General features: G+C 48.3%; 2 non-coding genes and 3 pseudogenes across 2 annotated transcripts; all 5 read left to right on the top strand.

The window, feature by feature from the left end:
• The first annotated feature begins 10,640 nt into the window (after positions 1 to 10,640).
• LOC131738622 (U2 spliceosomal RNA) lies at positions 10,641 to 10,796 on the top strand (annotated as a pseudogene).
• Positions 10,797 to 11,395: 599 nt separating this feature from the next.
• Positions 11,396 to 11,496, top strand: LOC131738616 (U2 spliceosomal RNA; annotated as a pseudogene).
• A 6,312-nt stretch (positions 11,497 to 17,808) lies between these two features.
• Positions 17,809 to 17,963, top strand: LOC131738723 (U2 spliceosomal RNA; annotated as a pseudogene).
• Positions 17,964 to 18,562: 599 nt separating this feature from the next.
• Positions 18,563 to 18,753, top strand: LOC131738978 (U2 spliceosomal RNA). Its single transcript, XR_009330146.1, has one exon. It is a non-coding gene; the product is annotated as a U2 spliceosomal RNA (small nuclear RNA).
• Positions 18,754 to 19,356: 603 nt separating this feature from the next.
• LOC131738374 (U2 spliceosomal RNA) lies at positions 19,357 to 19,548 on the top strand. The gene has a single exon (XR_009329935.1). It is a non-coding gene; the product is annotated as a U2 spliceosomal RNA (small nuclear RNA).
• The last annotated feature ends 2,491 nt before the right edge of the window (positions 19,549 to 22,039 follow it).

Genomic DNA, 22,039 nt, shown 5'->3' with positions numbered 1-22,039 from the left:
TCTCTAACGTTGGTCAAAGTCAGATCTGGATCTCTCCTGTGAGCATTTTGTCTACCCCTGCTGGAGGGAGAGTGCCAGTGTTGATGCAAGTTTTCCCGCCGTTTTACTTCTTTTTTTTTTTCTTTCTCTCTTTCTTTCTTTCTCTCTTTCTTTCTCTCTTTCTCTCTTTCTTTCTCTCTTTCTTTCTTGCTGTCTTTCTTTCTTTTATTCACATGTGGTGATGATGTAGACAGCAGCAAGTTGTTTCCTGGGAGCATGCAGCTAACCAGACAAGTGTGGTGGAACATGTCCCTATGCCAGGACCTTCTTAGCAAGCCAGCCAGCCAGCGAGGCACAGTTGTAGTTACCCAAGGCACCTTGCACAGCATAGCAGCTTGGCATGACTATTTGTAAGACGCACTCCGCCAGTTTATGTTTTGTTTTTGGTGTTATGTGTGTGTTTTTGCTTTGTTTAGTTTTCTCCTGCTTAAATTGCACATTTCCCCTCTGGAAGCAGCAGCCCGTTTTTTGGGGGTCTGCTTGTGCTTGGAATTTTGCACCCACCTTTGAATCCCCCTGTGCCGTCCGGGCTGGGGGGCCCCGGGCAAGGGCCAAGTCGCCATCGCTTCTCGGCCTTTTGGCTAAGATCAAGTCTGAAATAGGCTAATGATCAGGTATATGTGGCTTGACCGCAGTACCCGGTGGTTTTATTTCTGATAAGATGAGAGGTAATCAAACCCGGTCAGCCTCTTGGGCTGGACTGAAAAATTCGGCAAGATTGTTTTGGAGAGACAGCGGGGAAGAGATGCCAGAGAGGAAAGTCTTTATAAAGACCGTCATCATCGACTGCTTGGGAGTACAGCCTGAGATGATCTTGTGTCTTCAGCGGAACGGGACGGAGAATTACGTGGATGTCACCATGGTCGGGGAGACAAGTTTTAAAGAATTTCTGCAGCGGTGCAAGGAGAAGGAAGACGATGCTCCACTTTCCAATTTTAAAGTGGAGTCACTGAGCCGGAACAATTTCAGGGTTGTGACCGTACATATGTACAACCCTCATGTGACTGATTCCACGGTTGGACTGTTTTTATGCAGGTATGCAAAGGTGATCTCGGGGGCCAAGTACTTGAGGGACGAATTTGGAATATGGACAGGGAAGAGGCAGTTCCAAGTTCTGCTAAATGATGATGAATCTGGATTTGGTGGATTTTATCATCCACCAGCAAATTTTTCAATTGGGGCAGACAGAGGATATCTTTTTTACTCTGGGCAGCCCAGTTTCTGCAGGAAGTGTCAGAGTTTTGGTCACTTGGGAGTGGACTGCTCTCAGGAGAGATGCAGGAACTGTGGTGAGCTGGGACACACAGCGTCCGGGTGTTACAAGCCCAAGTGCTGCAATGCATGTGGAGCTTTGGATCACTTGTTCCGGAATTGTCCCCAGCGCAAGCAGACCTATTCCGAAGCTGCAAGGGGACGGGGAAGGTCGGAGGTAGATGACTCAATTCCACCAAGGGAGGAGGTGTTGGAAGACACTGGGCAGTCTTTTTCGATCCCCGGTAGCCAGGAGGGAAAAGAGGGAGATGGGGTGGCGGATGCAGAGGTTACAGAGCACAGTGAACAGGAGTTGTTAAGCAGCGGAGAGCGGAAAGGAGACGGGGTGATGCAGTGGGGGGACACTCCTGATGCAGAGCGCGGCGGACAGGAAGAGCCCTTTGTTCTGAAAAAACAGAAGAAGAGAAAGAAGACTAAGGAGGAAACAGCAAGTAAATTCTCGGTTTCTCAGGAAACAACCAAGAAACTGGCGGTAATGAACCGCTTCGAGGTGCTGGGGAAACAGGATGAGTCGGGTGTCGGTTCTTCACAGTTGCCAGTTCCAGTCGCTACGGGGGGTGAAGGGTCTTCTCCCTCCCAGGTGCCGGACACAGGGGGAGAAAGAGAAAATAGTCAGTCAGAAACAGTGTGTTTATCTCCTTTGAGCCCAAATCCATACGTGTTGGGGACATTTTTACAAAGAGAACAAAATGAACAGGAATATGTAGATACAGGAAGCATGAGTTCTTCCTAGGAGATTTTGCAATTATCCACAAATATGGGACAGTGAGGTTTCTTTTCTAATTAATTTTTTTTGGGGTTTATGTCCTTAAACTGTATTTCAATTAACACAAGAGGGTTGAGGGATAACATTAAGAGGGCATCGGTTTTTAATTATTTGAGTTCTTTGCATTTTTCCTTTTGTTTTTTGCAGGAGGTGCATTTGAAAGATGCCTCCGATATTGATTTATACAGTAAAGAATGGGGAATGGGGGAGTCAAGGTGGAGTGTGGGGGGTGTCCATTCTTCAGGGGTGGGGGTTTTATTAAAAGACAAGGAGATGGAGGTAGTGCAGTCTGTTTCAGTGGTGCCAGGGCGCATTCTGAGTATTGATGTGAACTGGAGGGGACAAAAGTTGAGAATGATTAATGTATATGCACCTACCGACATGGCTTCTAGAAAAGAATGTTTTCTTGTTTTGCAGGATCTCTTTGTAACAAATAGGCACATTATTATGGGAGGGGATTTTAATGTGTCACTAGATAAGGGGGGTGGGCATGATTATACTGGGGGTATGTTAAAGGGTATTTTATTACAATTTAGTTTGGTTGATGGGTTTAGAAAGTGTAATCCCAAGCTTGAGGGGGTTACTTGGAGGAACTCAAGGGGGGCCAGGAGCCGTATAGATTATTTTTTTGTTTCAAAAGTGTTAAGTGTGGATTCTTGTATTGTGTCTCCAATGTGGTTTTCAGACCATGATACTATTCAGTGTACTATCCAATTTAAGGGACCAGTATTTGGGGGTGGGTTTTGGAAATTGAATTGTGAGTTACTGGGAGATAAATATTTTAGGGATACATTTTTGTTACATTTTAAAGGGTGGGTTGATTTGATGAGATATTCAAAGTCTGTTTTGGAATGGTGGGAGGGGGTGAAAGTCAAAATTAAGATTTTGGCTCAAAAGCATTGCAGGTATAGGTGCAGGAAGGAAAATAAAGGGTTTTTGGATTTGCAGAGGAAACTGGAGAATTTGTATACAAGGGGAAACACAACAGGGAGTTTTGACTTTGATCAGTCACAGGAACTTAAGGGTCAGATACGGAAAGTTTTTGAGAAGAGGGCAAGCATTTTTTTGTTTCGGTGTAAGGGGGAGTTCTTAGAGAAACATGAGACCTGCAGCACTTATTTTTTTAAGCAGGTAAAGGAGGCACAAAAAAAGAGAGTGATTAGGGGGTTGAGGGGAAGGATGGTGTCACGGTGCAGGACACAGCGGGCATGTTGCACTGTGCTAATGGTTTTTATAAAGAACTTTTTTCTGAAAGGGAGGTCAATGTGGAGGTGGGAGGCTCCTTTTTGGAAGTTGTACAGGTTAGGGTGCCAGAGGACGTGAGGGACGATATAGAGGGACCGGTCACTCTTGCAGAATTGGAGGAAGCCCTAAAGCAAATGGCGGATAGGAAAGTGCCAGGGGGTGATGGTCTCCCAAAGGAGTTTTATGTAACTTTTTGGAATGTGATTGGGCCGGTGTTTGTAGAGGTGGTGGGTGAGATTTTTCGCACTGGGGCTCTAAGTAAATCTATGAGGGAAGGTATTATTTCTTTACTTTTTAAAAAAGGAGAGGAGGAAGACCTAAAAAACTGGAGACCAATCACGCTGTTGTCAGTCGATTATAAATTAATTGCAAAGGTCCTGACTGGGCGGTTGAAACAGGCAATGCCTTTTATTGTTGATAAGGACCAAACTTGTGGGGTGGTGGGGAGGTCCATTCATTGGAACCTCCTCCTCACAAGAGATGCAATCAGTTGGGCTGAGGATAGAAAGGTACCGCTAATGTTGGTGAGCCTGGATCAGGAGAAGGCGTTTGATCGGGTGAACCATGGGTTTTTGTTTAGAGTGTTGTCACATCTGGGGTTTGGGAAGAATTTTATGAGGTGGTTAAAAATTATGTACACAGCGGTGGGTAGTAGGGTAAATGTAAATGGCCACTTGGGGGATTGGATTACACAAAGTTCAGGGGTAAGACAGGGCTGTCCACTGTCTCCACTTTTATACGTTCTTTTTATGGAGTCTTTTGCAGAGGCAGTGAGAAGAGACCAAGAAGTGAAAGGGCTTTTGTTACCTGGGAGTGGGGGTGTCTCTGTTAAAATCTCCCAGTATGCGGATGACATCACTCTTTTCCTGACATCAGATAGGAGCCTGGAAAGAGTATTTGAAATTATAGCACTGTATGCTCAGGCCTCAGGGTCAAAATTAAACACAAATAAATCTTCTGTAATGTTTTTTGGGGCGTGGGCTGAAAGGGTGGATACACCGGGTGGTTTACAGAGATGCAATGATGGGTTAAAGCTGTTGGGAATTTCTTTTTATCACAGGGGGAGCGGGGTAAACAATTGGGCAGGTAGGCTGGCAAAATTAAGGTTGAAATTTGGGTTATGGAAATTGAGGAAATTATCTTTTTTGGGGAAAGTTTTGGTTTTAAAGGCTGATGTGTTACCCTCTCTATTGTATTTAGCTTACGTGTTTCCTCTACCTTGTAAGTTTAGGAAAGTATTAACCAAAATGGTTTTTGATTTTGTTTGGGGAGGGAGGTATGAGTATATCAAGAGGGATGTTATGTATAGAAGTGTGGAAGAAGGAGGGAGGGGTGTACCGGACATCCCTCTTAAATTAGATTGTATTTATTTTTCAATGTTATGTATTGCATTAAACCCTGTCGTTGTGCACAAGTTCCAATATTTTGTTTCCCTTTGGTTTTCGTTTTCCATGAGGCACATAGTAGAATGGTCAAATAATGTGCCCAGGGCAGAAACGCTGCCCGACCATTATGGGCATGCAGTGAAATTGGTTAAGAAGTATCCTGATTTTAAGAATGAGGACAAATGTAAAAATCACAAAATGCTGTATAAAGGAGTTATAGAAGAGAGGGGGTCATGTGTGGTTGGAGGGGTCAATAAAGAAGTGTGGGGCAGAGTGCAGCCCAAGGGGTTAGACAATAGACTGAAGGATTTAAATTGGCTCGTGGTTCACGGGAGATTACCAGTGAGAGAAGTATTGTACAGACACAAATTAACAAGGAATAAATTTTGTCCCAGAGCAAAGTGCATGGCGGAGGAGACTGTAAGGCACGTGTTCTGGGACTGTTTATATGCTCAGCGAGTTTGGGCAACAATGGGGAAGGTTTTCAATTTGGTTTTGTTAAATGTTATTTTGTCTTACAACACTATTGTTGGTGGAATTGTTTTGAAGGGGGTATTGCAAGAGTCACAATTCTTAGTTTGGTTAATTATTAGTTTGGTAAAACAGGGAATTTGGGAATCAAGGAAAGTTTTGGTCAAATCAAATACAAAGTGTAATGCACTGGGGGTTGTAAATAGGGTGAGTGGGGAACTTCGGGAAAGGGTTAAAAGGGATGTGTTAAGGTGGGGATTCAATGCAGCTAAAGAGAAATGGAAGGGATTGGTGTATTTGTAAATAATTGTCTCATGCAAGTTGTTATAAAGGTAATTGTTCTGTGTTGTAAATGGTGATTGTATTGCTTTATGTAACTGTTACTGTAAAATGTAAAGTTATTGTGAGAATTTAATAAAAAAATCTGTTCTTATAAAAAAAAAAAAAAAATCTGTTCTTATCAGTTTAATATCTGATACGCTGATGCTCTCAGCGCCAGCACTCCCCCTCGGCTCTCGTTATGACGCCATAAGGATTGAGTCCGTGGGGGAGGAAAGCGAAAGCGACAGTGAAAGTGAGAGTGAGAAGGAGGGGAAGGGAGTGAAGAACCAGCAGAGGGTGGGGAAAAGAAAGGGTAGAGACGAGGGGGGGAAAAGAAAGAAGATCAGGATCAAAGACAGCAAGTTGCAGGTGGCCCCCATAGATCCAAAACCAGCTAATGTCCACACAAAGTCCCCAGTCTTGCCCTCGCAGGCAGAGACGGAGGCGAGTGGGACGGCTACACTGCCGCCTAGTGGGCAGGTAGCAGCCAGCCAGGGCATCCCCAGCCAGCCTTCCCAGTCGTTGGCACAAACCCTAGCACACCTCGCAGAAGAGGTGTTCACTAATGCACCGAGGGAGAGGTCGGGGTCAACACCTTCCCTGACCAGCAGTACCTCGGTAGCAATGACCCTCTTCAAGCGAAGGGCCTCCCTTCAAAGCATCCTTGACCCCCTCCCTTGTATGGGCAAAACCAGGGGCCCCCTAGAGGTCCTCCTAGATACAGCACTGGAGGACATGGGAATACCCCTGGACGCGGTAAGCCAGAAGTCTGCTAACAGCTCCAATTCAACAGACGGTAACAGCCAAAGAATGCTGTCTGTCATAACCCCCCCCAGGACAAAGCTGACCCACACGTTCCGAGGGGCCCTGAGCAAGTTCCACCAGACTTACCTTGTGGGGAGTTGAATAGCCCCAACAACTCCACGTACTGTGCATATAAAGACGGTGCCTTCTTGGACGAGGCAGCAGTGAGTACCTTCTCAGGGGTGATGGGAGTTGCAAATAAGCCCAAGCCCCCTCGAAGCAAGCGTAGAGCTAAGAGTAGGAAGAGTGTCCCGACCTCCCAATCATAGTCGCTATGGGGTGGATGCAGCGACTCCTTTTCTTGTTAGCTACCCTGATGGCCCTGATATGTGTGTCTGTTAATGTCAGGAGCATCAGGGAGACACAAAAAAGATTTGATGTACTAAACTATCTAGCTAACTTGAAAGCAGATCTCATGTTTCTGCAGGAGTGTGGTATTTCGTCGAGCCCTGATTATAGGGACCTGAAGGAGAGTTGGACCCTGGGGGACTCCTTCTGGTCGGGCTCCAACATAGCCAGAGCCGACGGAGTAGGTATCCTGTTTAAAAACCCATTTATTACCTCCCGCAGCAGCAGGGAGGTAGAACCTGGTAGAATTCTGAGCGTGGATGTGACATACAACAACACTCCCCTCAGACTGGTCAATGTCTACGCACCCACTAACCAAAACGAAAGAGTTCAATTTTTTCCACAGCTGCGTCCACTCCTGCTGGGGAACGTACCCGTCATCGTGTCAGGTGACTTCAATTGTGCTCTGAGGGACGTAGACCGGAGCAGGCCACGCAACGACCGCTCTAGTAGAGTTTTGTCCTCCGTAATATTTGATTTCTCCCTGTGTGATGCAGGTAAGGACCTGGTGCCTCCCTTTACCTGGGTGAGCTCATCTGGGACCTCCTTCTCCCGTATAGATCTCGTCCTGCATACCAGCTCCCTTACGAAGACGGCAGTAGACACCCAGGCCGTCTTCTTCTCTGACCATAGGCTCCTGCAGGTAACATTGCAGGTCCCTCAGACCTCCCAGATGGGGTCAGGGGTTTGGAAATTAAACACTTCCTTACTCGATGACCCCTCCATAGCTGCAGCCTATAAGAGCAGGCTTGTTGAGTGGACCACTTTGCGTGACCTATTCAACTCCCCTATAGAGTGGTGGGAGATGGTCAAAATGAGAACTAAGGGTTATTTCATAGCAGCAGGCAAGAGGAAAGCAAAAGAAAGGAGGGCCAAATATAAACACCTGAATGCTGCCCTCCAGCGTCTGAGCCTGCTTCAGCTTCGGGGGTTCCCTGTAAGCGATGAGATAGCCCAGACCAAGCTAGATCTTTCAGTGCTTTGTAGGGAGGAACAACGAAAGGTCATGCACAATGCAAAAGTGCAAAAAATGGAGGAAGACGAAAAGTGTACTCGCTTCTTCTTCCAGAAAACGAGGGAGAAGCGGCACTTGATGTCCTCCATGCTCGACAGCAGGGGGAGGATAGTAGAGGATAGTGAGGGAGTGAAAAAAGTGGTAGAGAACTTCTATAGGGACCTGTATAACATCAAAGCTACAGATGACACCCTGATAGAGTGGTTCCTGAGCCAGTTGGAGCCTGACTCAGTGCGGGACGAGGAGGAGGAGGAGAAGGACCCAGAACTCACGCTGGAGGAGCTCACCCAGGCGGTTAAGACCATGAACACCGGTAAGACGCCAGGTCCAGATGGCATCCCGGGTGAGTATTACCATCTTTTTTGGGACACGCTAAAAGTCCATTTAGCGGAGGTCTACAGAGCGGTCTACAGGGAGAAGCGGTTGGGCCCTTCTATGCGGGAGAGTGTAATTACTCTCCTTCATAAGAAAGGGGAAGTTAAAGATCTACGGAATTGGCGCCCAATCAGCCTCCTTTGCGTGGATTACAAGATACTAGCCAAAGCTCTGATGCTCCGGCTACAAGTACACCTCCCTTTGGTCATTGGCCCCGACCAGGCTTGTGGCGTCCCAGGGAGGTCCATCACGGATATTTTAATGTTAACAAGGGACATTCTGGCTTATTCTAGAGAACGGAACCATCCCCTCTGCCTGTTCAACCTTGACCAGGAGAAGGCGTTCGATAGGGTAAGCCATGAATATATGTACAAAGTGATGGACCAGATGAAATTCGCTCCTAGACTTAGGGAGTGGGTTAAAACCATATATACAAACATTAGTACCCGAGTCTTGGTGAACAGGCACCTGACTGGTAAAATATCTATCCAGTCAGGGGTCAGACAGGGTTGCCCACTATCCCCACTGCTATATGTCGTGTGCATTGAACCCCTCCTGCAGGCAATTCGTAGGGATACCAATATAACTGGTTTCCAGCTGCCTGGATCCAACGGGGTCCAGGTCAAAACAACAGCATATATGGACGATGTGTCACTCATTTGCACCAACACATCGTCGGTACCTCGGATTAGTAATATCCTTGAGAAGTACTGCACGGCGACCGGGGCAGTGATTAATAAGTCCAAGAGCGAAGTCTACGTGTCTATAAATTGGCAGGTAGATAGGGATCTGTCGGACATGTACCCTGTCAAAAAGGACAAAATCAAGATTCTGGGCCTCATTTTCGAGAACAATAGCTCGGGGGCCCAGAGCTGGACGGCGGCCATTAACCAGGTCCGTAAAAAGATTGGCGGATGGAGCACAAGATCCTTAACAATGACGGGTAGAGTATTAATAACCAAGTCTATACTGTTCCCCATCCTCTCTTATGTAGGAAAAATCTTTCCCCCAGACAGGACCACCAAAAAAGTGGTGGACCGCATTATCCACCGCTTTATCTGGGGCAGCAAGATGGAGAGGGTAAAGCGAGCCACCCTGAGTAAAGCCGACAAGAAGGGAGGTAAGGGGGTCCCGGACGTTGTGCAGCTCACCCGAGTGCAGGGGCTCACGCAAACTATCAAGAACATCCAGGCCCTGGACAGGAAGGTATGTTACATGAATCGTTTCTATTTTGCCACCTGTCTCAGGGCCTTGGGCCTCTGCACTATTGATAACACCGTGCCGTACTCCTGGGACCCCCCATTGTATTATAGAACCTTAAGGGACACTATATATAAATTGGGCTTAGATAAAGCAAAATTGGCCTCCTGGGAATACAAGGCTGTAACTAAATATCTTGCCGGTTCCCAGGAAATTGAAAAAGTAGCTACTTTCTCCCTCACCCAAAGCCAAAAAATCTGGGAGAATGTGTCTCACAGCTGCCTCAGTAATGTCCAGAAGGATATAGCATGGAACACCGTCCACAGTGCACTCCCCACTCGAGCGTTCATGTTCAGGAGGGGACTAGCCCAAGTAGAAACATGCCCCTATGCAAAGTGCCGCAAGAGAGAAACACCAGCCCATATCTTCTGGGAATGTGATGTGGCTGGCAGTGTCTGGCTCTCTGTCTCTGTCTTCCTAAACAGGTTTGCTGACACGGCCAAGATGACCGCTGAGACTGTGCTCTATGGGCCTGCGGGAGGAATCACTACCAGCACAGCTAAGTGCGTTTGGCGTGTCATCAATGTTGTCAAGCAGATCCTGTGGGAAGGCCGTAACGTCTGTGTCTATCACAAGCAGGAGCTAGACACTATCACCATGACCAGAAGGGCACAAACTCTTATCAAGGACTTTGTAATTCTGGACATCCGGACCCTCGGGAAGGACAAGGCCTGCGCGGAGTGGAGGATCGCCGGACTTCAGGACGTGAAGATGGAATAAAGGAAAAAACTGGAACCGCTAGCTCCTAGGAGCGGGACTACGGGGCACCGCTAAGCCTTTTATTTATTTTGTCATGCCAGCATTCCGCCCTTTTTAGCTGGCATGACCGTTTTTCAACGGTGCCCTGGTTTTATGTAGTCTTTTTGTTTCAGTTTTATGGACCTTTGATTTAATTTGAATGTTTTATTTGATTTTGTTTTGTTTTGTTTTATGTATCTTTAAGATTTTTAATGTAAACTATTAAAAGTTACATTTTAAGTGTTTTAAAATTTTAGAATTTTAACTCACTGTTTATACACTGTCCCTTTTCCCCTGTCCCTGTTTTAGATCTAGGTTTATGTTCACTTTTTTAGAGAGCACTCCCCGGCCCTCACAAGCACTGGTTTTTTATAGATGGTTCTTTTTTTCCAGTCACTTTTAAAACAGCACAGGTTTTTTTCATGTTGATTTTAATCTGTGTCTGTTTTAACCATGTACAAAGCACAATTGTCTTGGTGTTTTTAAATGTATTTTAAATGCTTTTAAAACAAAATGTATGTCTGTATGCATGAATGTCATCTTTAAAAGAAATGTAAAATGAATGAAAAAACGAATGGGTGTAAATGTAAAAAAATGTAAAATCTCAATAAAAGAGTATTTAATATCTGATACGTCCCCTATCAGGGGACCATATATTAAATTGATTTTTGGAATCGGGAGATGGAACAGGGGCTTGCTCCGTCCACTCCACGCATCGGCCCGGTATTGCAGTACCTCCGGGAACGGTGCACACCTTTCTCTAACGTTGGTCAAAGTCAGATCTGGATCTCTCCTGTGAGCATTTTGTCTACCCCTGCTGGAGGGAGAGTGCCAGTGTTGATGCAAGTTTTCCCGCCGTTTTACTTCTTTTTTTTTTCTTTCTCTCTTTCTTTCTTTCTCTCTTTCTTTCTCTCTTTCTCTCTTTCTTTCTCTCTTTCTTTCTTGCTGTCTTTCTTTCTTTTATTCACATGTGGTGATGATGTAGACAGCAGCAAGTTGTTTCCTGGGAGCATGCAGCTAACCAGACAAGTGTGGTGGAACATGTCCCTATGCCAGGACCTTCTTAGCAAGCCAGCCAGCCAGCGAGGCACAGTTGTAGTTACCCAAGGCACCTTGCACAGCATAGCAGCTTGGCATGACTATTTGTAAGACGCACTCCGCCAGTTTATGTTTTGTTTTTGGTGTTATGTGTGTGTTTTTGCTTTGTTTAGTTTTCTCCTGCTTAAATTGCACATTTCCCCTCTGGAAGCAGCAGCCCGTTTTTTGGGGGTCTGCTTGTGCTTGGAATTTTGCACCCACCTTTGAATCCCCCTGTGCCGTCCGGGCTGGGGGGCCCCGGGCAAGGGCCAAGTCGCCATCGCTTCTCGGCCTTTTGGCTAAGATCAAGTGTAGTATCTGTTCTTATCAGTTTAATATCTGTTCTTATCAGTTTAATATCCCAGCAGAGGGCGCCATCTGGGAGGAGCAGAGGGCGGCCCCGGACCCCGAGGAGGCGTCACAGCCACGATTCTTCCTACGTGGTCTCGGTGCCAAGCAGCGCCCCCTACTCCGCCAGGGAAGGACACCGTTCACCTGGGGAGGGGGTCCCTCTTGCGAGGCGACTATCTCCTCAGGGACTAAAGTAATAGTTCCTTCAACTGCCCAGATTTGCTGCTTACGTTGTCTCTTTTCCATAGAGAGAGACAACCCGGACGTCCAGAGGCTTCTCCCACCCCAATCGGAGGAGCCAGCTGAAGGATGGCGTTCCGGCCAACCCAGGAGACCAGGAGGCACAATGCGGTGCGCTTCACAAGGACCCAGCAAGAGGAAACGGAACCAGGACTGACGAGACTGGAGTTCAGCCAGACCATTCTTCAGAGTGGTATGGGTTTTTCCCCTTCTGACTTGAATTCTTTGGTGAAATTGCCAGGGCTTAAGGAAGTGTTTGAGGTCAGTTTTAGGAACCCCCAAAAGTTACAAGAAATGTGGTCCTTTTGGGGGGAGAATAAATATCTCGCTCCATACAAAGAATTTTGTGTGGATGCACTGACAGACAGAGAAATGAAAGTTGTTACTGTCCAATTTTTCAATGAGGCTGTTAGCGACTATGATATTACAACATGGCTTAACCGCTATGGGAGGGTGTCATCAGAAGGGAGGAAAATTACAGATGAAGATGGGGTTTGGACAGGAGCCAGAAAGTGGCTGGTACGCCTTAATGTTGATCCAGTGGGCATTGGAGGCGTCCGCCACATTCCAAACTCCATAGTGTTAGGGCCCAACAGAGGGCTGGTATTCTATAATGGGATGCCAAAACTCTGCAGGAAATGTGGGGAATTAGGACACCTGACGGCCGCGTGTACTGTAGTCAAGTGCAGGAACTGCGGAGACCCCCACGAGACCAGCCACTGCAGAGAAGAGAGGCAGTGCAATTTGTGTGGAAAGAAGGGGCACCTGTTTAAGGACTGCCCCTCTTCCTATGCCAACATGGCCAGAGCCAGCAAGGCAAACACGAACAAGCCTAGGCCTGAGCAGGAAGAGGGAGCAAGTAACAAAGATCAGTCCACATCACCACCAACAGTATCCAAGACCCAGACTCCAGCACCACCATCATCACCAGCACCCCCCTCACCCCCCCGCCCCCGAGACATGTCCCGTTTTACGAGGACACCTTCCCCCAGCCCAGAGAGAGAGTACAACAGCTACTCCACTAGCTCCTCCAGTAGCTCCTCTGATGCAGAACACGAGGCAGGGAGGGAGCCCGGACCCAGCAGCGGCCCCCCCCCTGAGTAGGGCCCTCTCAGCGCCAGCACTCCCCCTCGGCTCTCGTTATGACGCCATAAGGATTGAGTCCGTGGGGGAGGAAAGCGAAAGCGACAGTGAAAGTGAGAGTGAGAAGGAGGGGAAGGGAGTGAAGAACCAGCAGAGGGTGGGGAAAAGAAAGGGTAGAGACGAGGGGGGGAAAAGAAAGAAGATCAGGATCAAAGACAGCAAGTTGCAGGTGGCCCCCATAGATCCAAAACCAGCTAATGTCCACACAAAGTCCCCAGTCTTGCCCTCGCAGGCAGAGACGGAGGCGAGTGGGACGGCTACACTGCCGCCTAGTGGGCAGGTAGCAGCCAGCCAGGGCATCCCCAGCCAGCCTTCCCAGTCGTTGGCACAAACCCTAGCACACCTCGCAGAAGAGGTGTTCACTAATGCACCGAGGGAGAGGTCGGGGTCAACACCTTCCCTGACCAGCAGTACCTCGGTAGCAATGACCCTCTTCAAGCAAAGGGCCTCCCTTCAAAGCATCCTTGACCCCCTCCCTTGTATGGGCAAAACCAGGGGCCCCCTAGAGGTCCTCCTAGATACAGCACTGGAGGACATGGGAATACCCCTGGACGCGGTAAGCCAGAAGTCTGCTAACAGCTCCAATTCAACAGACGGTAACAGCCAAAGAATGCTGTCTGTCATAACCCCCCCCCAGGACAAAGCTGACCCACACGTTCCGAGGGGCCCTGAGCAAGTTCCACCAGACTTACCTTGTGGGGAGTTGAATAGCCCAAACAACTCCACGTACTGTGCATACAAAGACGGTGCCTTCTTGGACGAGGCAGCAGTGAGTACCTTCTCAGGGGTGATGGGAGTTGCAAATAAGCCCAAGCCCCCTCGAAGCAAGCGTAGAGCTAAGAGTAGGAAGAGTGTCCCGACCTCCCAATCATAGTCGCTATGGGGTGGACGCAGCGACTCCTTTTCTTGTTAGCTACCCTGATGGCCCTGATATGTGTGTCTGTTAATGTCAGGAGCATCAGGGAGACACAAAAAAGATTTGATGTACTAAACTATCTAGCTAACTTGAAAGCAGATCTCATCTTTCTGCAGGAGTGTGGTATTTCGTCGAGCCCTGATTATAGGGACCTGAAGGAGAGTTGGACCCTGGGGGACTCCTTCTGGTCGGGCTCCAACATAGCCAGAGCCGACGGAGTAGGTATCCTGTTTAAAAACCCATTTATTACCTCCCGCAGCAGCAGGGAGGTAGAACCTGGTAGAATTCTGAGCGTGGATGTGACATACAACAACACTCCCCTCAGACTGGTCAATGTCTACGCACCCACTAACCAAAACGAAAGAGTTCAATTTTTTCCACAGCTGCGTCCACTCCTGCTGGGGAACGTACCCGTCATCGTGTCAGGTGACTTCAATTGTGCTCTGAGGGATGTAGACCGGAGCAGGCCACGCAACGACCGCTCTAGTAGAGTTTTGTCCTCTGTAATATCTGATTTCTCCCTGTGTGATGCAGGTAAGGACCTGGTGCCTCCCTTTACCTGGGTGAGCTCATCTGGGACCTCCTTCTCCCGTATAGATCTCGTCCTGCATACCAGCTCCCTTACGAAGACGGCAGTAGACACCCAGGCCGTCTTCTTCTCTGACCATAGGCTCCTGCAGGTAACATTGCAGGTCCCTCAGACCTCCCAGATGGGGTCAGGGGTCTGGAAATTAAACACCTCCTTACTCGATGACCCCTCCATAGCTGCAGCCTATAAGAGCAGGCTTGTTGAGTGGACCACTTTGCGTGACCTATTCAACTCCCCTATAGAGTGGTGGGAGATGGTCAAAATGAGAACTAAGGGTTATTTCATAGCAGCAGGCAAGAGGAAAGCAAAAGAAAGGAGGGCCAAATATAAATACCTGAATGCTGCCCTCCAGCGTCTGAGCCTGCTTCAGCTTCGGGGGTTCCCTGTAAGCGACGAGATAGCCCAGACCAAGCTAGATCTTTCAGTGCTTTGTAGGGAGGAACAACGAAAGGTCATGCACAATGCAAAAGTGCAAAAAATGGAGGAAGACGAAAAGTGTACTCGCTTCTTCTTCCAGAAAACGAGGGAGAAGCGGCACTTGATGTCCTCCATGCTCGACAGCAGGGGGAGGATAGTAGAGGATAGTGAGGGAGTGAAAAAAGTGGTAGAGAACTTCTATAGGGACCTGTATAACATCAAAGCTACAGATGACACCCTGATAGAGTGGTTCCTGAGCCAGTTGGAGCCTGACTCAGTGCGGGACGAGGAGGAGGAGGAGGAGAAGGACCCAGAACTCACGCTGGAGGAGCTCACCCAGGCGGTTAAGACCATGAACACCGGTAAGACGCCAGGTCCAGATGGCATCCCGGGTGAGTATTACCATCTTTTTTGGGACACGCTAAAAGTCCATTTAGCGGAGGTCTACAGAGCGGTCTACAGGGAGAAGCGGTTGGGCCCTTCTATGCGGGAGAGTGTAATTACTCTCCTTCATAAGAAAGGGGAAGTTAAAGATCTACGGAATTGGCGCCCAATCAGCCTCCTTTGCGTGGATTACAAGATACTAGCCAAAGCTCTGATGCTCCGGCTACAAGTACACCTCCCTTTGGTCATTGGCCCCGACCAGGCTTGTGGCGTCCCAGGGAGGTCCATCACGGATATTTTAATGTTAACAAGGGACATTCTGGCTTATTCTAGAGAACGGAACCATCCCCTCTGCCTGTTCAACCTTGACCAGGAGAAGGCGTTCGATAGGGTAAGCCATGAATATATGTACAAAGTGATGGACCAGATGAAATTCGCTCCTGGACTTAGGGAGTGGGTTAAAACCATATATACAAACATTAGTACCCGAGTCTTGGTGAACAGGCACCTGACTGGTAAAATATCTATCCAGTCAGGGGTCAGACAGGGTTGCCCACTATCCCCACTGCTATATGTCGTGTGCATTGAACCCCTCCTGCAGGCAATTCGTAGGGATACCAATATAACTGGTTTCCAGCTGCCTGGATCCAACGGGGTCCAGGTCAAAACAACAGCATATATGGACGATGTGTCACTCATTTGCACCAACACATCGTCGGTACCTCGGATTAGTAATATCCTTGAGAAGTACTGCACGGCGACCGGGGCAGTGATTAATAAGTCCAAGAGCGAAGTCTACGTGTCTAAAAATTGGCAGGTAGATAGGGAACTGTCGGACATGTACCCTGTCAAAAAGGACAAAATCAAGATTCTGGGCCTCATTTTCGAGAACAATAGCTCGGGGGCCCAGAGCTGGACGGCGGCCATTAACCAGGTCCGTAAAAAGATTGGCGGATGGAGCACAAGATCCTTAACAATGACGGGTAGAGTATTAATAACCAAGTCTATACTGTTCCCCATCCTCTCTTATGTAGGAAAAATCTTTCCCCCAGACAGGACCACCAAAAAAGTGGTGGACCGCATTATCCACCGCTTTATCTGGGGCAGCAAGATGGAGAGGGTAAAGCGAGCCACCCTGAGTAAAGCCGACAAGAAGGGAGGTAAGGGGGTCCCGGACGTTGTGCAGCTCACCCGAGTGCAGGGGCTCACGCAAACTATCAAGAACATCCAGGCCCTGGACAGGAAGGTATGTTACATGAATCGTTTCTATTTTGCCACCTGTCTCAGGGCCTTGGGCCTCTGCACTATTGATAACACCGTGCCGTACTCCTGGGACCCCCCATTGTATTATAGAACCTTAAGGGACACTATATATAAATTGGGCTTAGATAAAGCAAAATTGGCCTCCTGGGAATACAAGGCTGTAACTAAATATCTTGCCGCTTCCCAGGAAATTGAAAAAGTAGCTACTTTCTCCCTCACCCAAAGCCAAAAAATCTGGGAGAATGTGTCTCACAGCTGCCTCAGTAATGTCCAGAAGGATATAGCATGGAACACCGTCCACAGTGCACTCCCCACTCGAGCGTTCATGTTCAGGAGGGGACTAGCCCAAGTAGAAACATGCCCCTATGCAAAGTGCCGCAAGAGAGAAACACCAGCCCATATCTTCTGGGAGTGTGATGTGGCTGGCAGTGTCTGGCTCTCTGTCTCTGTCTTCCTAAACAGGTTTGCTGACACGGCCAAGATGACTGCTGAGACTGTGCTCTATGGGCCTGCGGGAGGAATCACTACCAGCACAGCTAAGTGCGTTTGGCGTGTCATCAATGTTGTCAAGCAGATCCTGTGGGAGGGCCGTAACGTCTGTGTCTATCACAAGCAGGAGCTAGACACTATCACCACGACCAGAAGGGCACAAACTCTTATCAAGGACTTTGTAATTCTGGACATCCGGACCCTCGGGAAGGACAAGGCCTGCGCGGAGTGGAGGATCGCCGGACTTCAGGACGTGAAGATGGAATAAAGGAAAAAACTGGAACCGCTAGCTCCTAGGAGCGGGACTACGGGGCACCGCTAAGCCTTTTATTTATTTTGTCATGCCAGCATTCCGCCCTTTTTAGCTGGCATGACCGTTTTTGAACGGTGCCCTGGTTTTATGTAGTCTTTTTGTTTCAGTTTTATGGACTTTTATTTGATTTATTTTGAATGTTTTATTTGATTTTGTTTTGTTTTGTTTTATGTATCTTTAAGATTTTTAATGTAAACTATTAAAAGTTACATTTTAAGTGTTTTAAAATTTTAGAATTTTAACTCACTGTTTTACACACTGTCCCTTTTCCCCTGTCCCTGTTTTAGATCTAGTTTTATGTTCACTTTTGAACCTTTTTAGAGAGCACTCCCCGGCCCTCACAAGCACTGTTTTTTTATAGATGGTTCTTTTTTTCCAGTCACTTTTAAAACAGCACAGGTTTTTGTCATGTTGATTTTAATCTGTGTCTGTTTTAACCATGTACAAAGCACAATTGTCTTGGTATTTTTAAATCTATTTTAAATGCTTTTAAAACAAAATGTATGTCTGTATGCATGAATGTCATCTTTAAAAGAAATGTAAAATGAATGAAAAAACGAATGGGTGTAAATGTAAAAAAATGTAAAATCTCAATAAAAGAGTATTAATATCTGATACGTCCCCTATCAGGGGACCATATATTAAATTGATTTTTGGAATCGGGAGATGGAACAGGGGCTTGCTCCGTCCACTCCACGCATCGGCCCGGTATTGCAGTACCTCCGGGAACGGTGCACACCTTTCTCTAACGTTGGTCAAAGTCAGATCTGGATCTCTCCTGTGAGCATTTTGTCTACCCCTGCTGGAGGGAGAGTGCCAGTGTTGATGCAAGTTTTCCCGCCGTTTTACTTCTTTTTTTTTTCTTTCTCTCTTTCTTTCTTTCTCTCTTTCTTTCTCTCTTTCTCTCTTTCTTTCTCTCTTTCTTTCTTGCTGTCTTTCTTTCTTTTATTCACATGTGGTGATGATGTAGACAGCAGCAAGTTGTTTCCTGGGAGCATGCAGCTAACCAGACAAGTGTGGTGGAACATGTCCCTATGCCAGGACCTTCTTAGCAAGCCAGCCAGCCAGCGAGGCACAGTTGTAGTTACCCAAGGCACCTTGCACAGCATAGCAGCTTGGCATGACTATTTGTAAGACGCACTCCGCCAGTTTATGTTTTGTTTTTGGTGTTATGTGTGTGTTTTTGCTTTGTTTTGTTTCCTCCTGCTTAAATTGCACATTTCCCCTCTGGAAGCAGCAGCCCGTTTTTTGGGGGTCTGCTTGTGCTTGGAATTTTGCACCCACCTTTGAATCCCCCTGTGCCGTCCGGGCTGGGGGGGCCCGGGCAAGGGCCAAGTCACCATCGCTTCTCGGCCTTTTGGCTAAGATCAAGTGTAGTATCTGTTCTTATCAGTTTAATATCTGATACGTCCCCTATCAGGGGACCATATATTAAATTGATTTTTGGAATCGGGAGATGGAACAGGGGCTTGCTCCGTCCACTCCACGCATCGGCCCGGTATTGCAGTACCTCCGGGAACGGTGCACACCTTTCTCTAACGTTGGTCAAAGTCAGATCTGGATCTCTCCTGTGAGCATTTTGTCTACCCCTGCTGGAGGGAGAGTGCCAGTGTTGATGCAAGTTTTCCCGCCGTTTTACTTCTTTTTTTTTTCTTTCTCTCTTTCTTTCTTTCTTTCTCTCTTTCTTTCTCTCTTTCTCTCTTTCTTTCTCTCTTTCTTTCTTGCTGTCTTTCTTTCTTTTATTCACATGTGGTGATGATGTAGACAGCAGCAGGTTGTTTCCTGGGAGCATGCAGCTAACCAGACAAGTGTGGTGGAACATGTCCCTATGCCAGGACCTTCTTAGCAAGCCAGCCAGCCAGCGAGGCACAGTTGTAGTTACCCAAGGCACCTTGCACAGCATAGCAGCTTGGCATGACTATTTGTAAGACGCACTCCGCCAGTTTATGTTTTGTTTTTGGTGTTATGTGTGTGTTTTTGCTTTGTTTTGTTTCCTCCTGCTTAAATTGCACATTTCCCCTCTGGAAGCAGCAGCCCGTTTTTTGGGGGTCTGCTTGTGCTTGGAATTTTGCAACCACCTTTGAATCCCCCTGTGCCGTCCGGGCTGGGGGGCCCTGGGCAAGGGCCAAGTCGCCATCGCTTCTCGGCCTTTTGGCTAAGATCAAGTGTAGTATCTGTTCTTATCAGTTTAATATCTGATATGTCCCCTATCAGGGGACCATATATTAAATTGATTTTTGGAATCGGGAGATGGAACAGGGGCTTGCTCCGTCCACTCCACGCATCGGCCCGGTATTGCAGTACCTTTTTTTTTTTTTTTAACTGGCTTTCTTCAGCTCGGCAACTTTTTGGAAGACTAGTGCTCAGTCTGGTTTTGGCTTGCCCAATCCAGGCCGAGGGTCTTTCAAGATTTTGTTGACTGTTGAGAGCAGTTTTTTCTTTTTCAGGCGGTTCCAGTTTTTTTCTTTTTCAGGCGGTTCCGGCTTTTCCAGACGTTCCTGGAGTTAGAGAGAAGGAGGACCTACCATCCAGACGACCTTTGAGGACCCTTTGATGACCTTGACGACCTCATCCCCAGCCCTTGATTGTAATCGAGATCCAGACCGAGAGAGCAGCAGGCGCCCAGCAGAGGGCGCCATCTGGGAGGAGCAGAGGGCGGCCCCGGACCCCGAGGAGGCGTCACAGCCACGATTCTTCCTACGTGGTCTCGGTGCCTTGCAGCGCCCCCTGCTCCGCCAGGGAAGGACACCGTTCACCTGGGGAGGGGGTCCCTCTTGCGAGGCGACCATCTCCTCAGGGACTAAAGTAATAGTTCCTTCAACTGCCCAGATTTGCTGCTTACGTTGTTTCTTTTCCGTAGAGAGAGACAACCCGGACGTCCAGAGGCTTCTCCCACCCCAATCGGAGGAGCCAGCTGAAGGATGGCGTTCCGGCCAACCCAGGAGACCAGGAGGCACAATGCGGTGCGCTTCACAAGGACCCAGCAAGAGGAAACGGAACCAGGACTGACGAGACTGGAGTTCAGCCGGACCATTCTTCAGAGGGGTATGGGTTTTTCCCCTTCTGACTTGAATTGTTTGGTGAAATTGCCAGGGCTTAAGGAAGTGTTGGAGGTCAGTTTTAGGAACCCCCAAAAGTTACAAGAAATGTGGTCCTTTTGGGGGGAGAATAAATATCTCGCTCCATACAAAGAATTTTGTGTGGATGCACTGACAGACAGAGAAATGAAAGTTGTTACTGTCCAATTTTTCAATGAGGCTGTTAGCGACTATGATATTACAACATGGCTTAACCGCTATGGGAGGGTGTCATCAGAAGGGAGGAAAATTACAGATGAAGATGAGGTTTGGACAGGAGCCAGAAAGTGGCTGGTACGCCTCAATGTTGATCCATCGGGCATTGGAGGCGTCCGCCACATTCCAAACTCCATAGTGTTAGGGCCCAACAGATGGCTGGTATTCTATAATGGGATGCCAAAACTCTGCAGGAAATGTAGGGAATTAGGACACCTGGCGGCCGCATGTACTGTAGTCAAGTGCAGGAACTGAGGCGCCCCCCACGAGACCAGCCACTGCAGAGAAGAGAGGCAGTGCAATTTGTGTGGAAAGAAGGGGCACCTGTTTAAGGACTGCCCCTCTTCCTATGCCAACATGGCCAGAGCCAGCAAGGCAAATACTAACAAGCCTAGGCCTGAGCAGGAAGAGGGAGCAAGTAACAAAGATCAGTCCACATCATCACCAACAGTATCCAAAACCCAGACTCCAGCACTACCATCATCACCAGCACCCCCCTCACCCCCCCGCCCCTGAGACATGTCCCGTTTTACGAGGACCCCTTCCCCCAGCCCAGAGAGAGAGTACAACAGCTACTCCACTAGCTCCTCCAGTAGCTCCTCTGATACAGAACACGAGGCAGGGAGGGAGCCCGGACCCAACAGCGGCCCCCCCTGAGTAGGGCCCTCTCAGCGCCAGCACTCCCCCTCGGCTCTCGTTATGACGCCATAAGGATTGAGTCCGTGGGGGAGGAAAGCGAAAGCGACAGTGAAAGTGAGAGTGAGAAGGAGGGGGAGGGAGTGAAGAACCAGCAGAGGGTGGGGAAAAGAAAGGGTAGAGATGAGGGGGGGAAAAGAAAGAAGATCAAGATTAAAGACAGCAAGTTGCAGGTGGCCCCCATAGATCCAAAACCAGCTAATGTCCACACAAAGTACCCAGTCTTGCCCTCGCAGGCAGAGACGGAGGCGAGTGGGACGCCTACACTGCCGCCTAGTGGGCAGGTAGCAGCCAGCCAGGGCATCCCCAGCCAGCCTTCCCAGTCGTTGGCACAAACCCTAGCACACCTCGCAGAAGAGGTGTTCACTAATGCACCGAGGGAGAGGTCGGGGTCAACACCTTCCCTGACCAGCAGTACCTCGGTAGCAATGACCCTCTTCAAGCGAAGGGCCTCCCTCCAAAGCATCCTTGACCCCCTCCCTTGTATGGGCAAAACCAGGGGCCCCCTAGAGGTCCTCCTAGATACAGCACTGGAGGACATGGGAATACCCCTGGACGCGGTAAGCCAGAAGTCTGCTAACAGCTCCAATTCAACAGACGGTAACAGCCAAAGAATGCTGTCTGTCATAACCCCCCCCCCAGGACAAAGCTGACCCACACGTTCCGAGGGGCCCTGAGCAAGTTCCACCAGACTTACCTTGTGGGGAGTTGAATAGCCCCAACAACTCCACGTACTGTGCATATAAAGACGGTGCCTTCTTGGACGAGGCAGCAGTGAGTACCTTCTCAGGGGTGATGGGAGTTGCAAATAAGCCCAAGCCCCCTCGAA

Source organism: Acipenser ruthenus, chromosome 10, assembly GCF_902713425.1.
Source record: "Acipenser ruthenus chromosome 10, fAciRut3.2 maternal haplotype, whole genome shotgun sequence".
In the NCBI taxonomy this organism is placed as follows: domain Eukaryota; kingdom Metazoa; phylum Chordata; class Actinopteri; order Acipenseriformes; family Acipenseridae; genus Acipenser; species Acipenser ruthenus.
This window is presented reverse-complemented; position numbering and strand designations above follow the sequence as displayed.